Raw genomic sequence first — 2696 nt, forward strand, 5'->3', positions numbered from 1 at the left:
TGGCATCCAAACACAATCACTGGTTTCCAAGATTTTGCGCAAGAACCAGAGTTTCTCTGGCTGTGGATGTAATGTCCATGAGGTGGGACTTCTGTTTAGAATATCACTTTCCACCAATTCCGATGATCCTGTGGGTTCTAAGGCAGGTACTGTTGGACGGTCTTGAGTCATTTTGGTAGCAAAGAATTGGCCCAAGTGGCTCTGATTTGTCAGCGTCTTGCTTCTGGTGGGAGGGTAAGGCTGGGCTCTTCCTCTCAAGCCTGATCTTCCCAGTCGAGCCATTTACACCATCCAGATTACTAACCGCCTAAAAGTCAAATCACTAGATTTAATCTACTAAATTGGTTTTGTCCTGTGGCAAGGACATCTGCAGTATACCACCATAGATACTGGGCCTGATTAATGTTTAAACCCAACTTCCACGAAAGCGAGCGTACTTATGAGAAATCCAGGGCTTGAATCGGCAGTATCTGTGTTGGCACTCCCTTACTGTACTTAGCCTACGTTAGTCCACTCTTTCCCTCCCCCTTCAAGTCATAGGCTGTTGTAAGCCATTTTTTTTCGGACATGAATTGCATGCAACTGCTTTCATTGGTGTAAGGGCCGTTTCTGAGCATGAGAATAGCTGTTTACCACAATTTACAGTATGCAATTGCATATACGACTGAACACGAATTGGGAGCACTATCCCTATCATTTATCAAATGTTAATTGAGAAACTGTAATTTAAACTTTAATTTAACTTTTATATCTTTAATTATGCAACACTATGAAACTAGGACCTGTGGCGGTCAGAAACTCCTCAAATCTGGCCAGATCCTCCTGTCTTTCTGGGGAAAATTCAATTCAAGGTCGCATGTACAGGTGACCCAGATGTGCAAGATGCATCCAGGTTTCTAAGGTGACTTCTGTAGATGTGGATTGAGCTTGGGTACCCCACTCCACACTTGATGGGATTGCCCACGATTTGCTACTTTCTGCTGTAAGGCTACAGAATATACTGCAGAGATTATGGGATGTCCAACTCCAGAGGGTACAGACTTCTGGTTGCTTAACATCCTGAATATCCTGATATCCCAATACTAGAGATTGTTACTTATGACACCTAAGAAACGATGCAAAAGCAGGGATTCTATTTCTCTGAAGGTCCCCTCTCCCCCTACTCTGAAGTAGAGATGAGCGGGCTTGGATATCTGAAATCCGAGCCCACCCGAACGTTGCCGATCCGAGCCGGATCCGAGACAGATCCGGGTATTCCCGCCAATTGCAAAACAAACCGAGGCTCTGAGTCATAATCCCGCTGTCGGATCTCGCGATACTCGGATCTTATAAATTCCCCGCTAGCCGCCGCCATGTTCACTCGGGCATTGATCAGGGTAGAGGGAGGTTGTGTTAGGTGGTCCTCTGTCCTGCTATATCTCGTGCTGTGCTGTGCTGTGCTGTGCTGTGCTGGGGAAATAACAATGCCCTTAGAAGGGCACAGCACAGCACAAAATATTTTAAAAATAATTATAAAAAAAAGAAATAAAAAAAAATATCTAAAAACAATCCTGCAGTATAAGTCCATTGGTACTGCAATATTACAAAGTTCACTGATTCTGCAGAATAGACTGGGAATTAGTGAAAATGATTGTTATTGAATGTTATTGAGGTTAATAATAGCGTAGGAGTGAAAATAAACAAAAAAACTTGTTTTTAACACTTTTTATGTTTTTTTCAAAATAAATCCGAATCCAAAACCTTAAATCCGAACTAAAACCTTTCGTCAGGTGTTTTGCGAAACAAATCCGAACCCAAAACCTCAAGCAAATCCGAATCCAAAACACGAGACACCAAAAGTGGCCGGTGCACATCCCTACTCTGAAGGAATGACTAACTAGAATAGGTTTCTATATGCCCATGGCTGCCATCTCTATGTTGGGTGGAGACTGTTGCTCTGAATTCACAGCAATCTGGTTTCACTGTTTAGAATTTGGAGTCTCCTTCCTATTTCACTCTTTGATGAAGAACTAAATAGCCAAACTGTGTGTTTCCATAAGGTGTTTGAACAAGTAGGAGTAAGAAGCAAATAAGTGGTTTAAGCTGCACCAGTCTGTATGCCCTATATGTTGTATAAACTAGGGTATTGTCTGATTGTGGTTGAAAGGTTTGTAGAGTTAGCATGATATGTATGTGTGTTATTAAAATCATTTTATTGCTTACCAATAAAACACTGTCCAATGCGATTGTTGTGGTTCTAAAACACAAAGATATTTAATTACAAAATAAAGCAGGAAAGTATAAAAACACTGAATAAATTACATCTCCTCTAACACTTCATCTAGGCCCAGGATATGGTAATCATGTCTACTGTGTATTCAGGAAAAGAGAGAGAACTAGCTGGTAAAACAGCTTGATAGTATCCAGTTTCAGTATAAAAAAAAACTACTGATGATGTCGCGGCATGTTTCCATAGGTTCAGGATTCAGGACAGTCCAGTATAACACGGAACAACACAATACCTTCAGAATTTCACTGCAGTGTATTGATTAGGCGCTCTTCTGGGTAAATTATACCTCACTTCTTATTCTCTTTAAAGACTAAAACAATTTATACATTCATTGTTAAAATAACAGAGAACAGCCGCCCTCTTCTGGAATAGTTTGTGCTTTATCTAAAATGGTGACGACAATTCACAAGAAAAAAAGGGGGACTAT

Source organism: Mixophyes fleayi, chromosome 3 (assembly GCF_038048845.1).
Source record: "Mixophyes fleayi isolate aMixFle1 chromosome 3, aMixFle1.hap1, whole genome shotgun sequence".
Lineage (NCBI taxonomy): Eukaryota > Metazoa > Chordata > Amphibia > Anura > Limnodynastidae > Mixophyes > Mixophyes fleayi.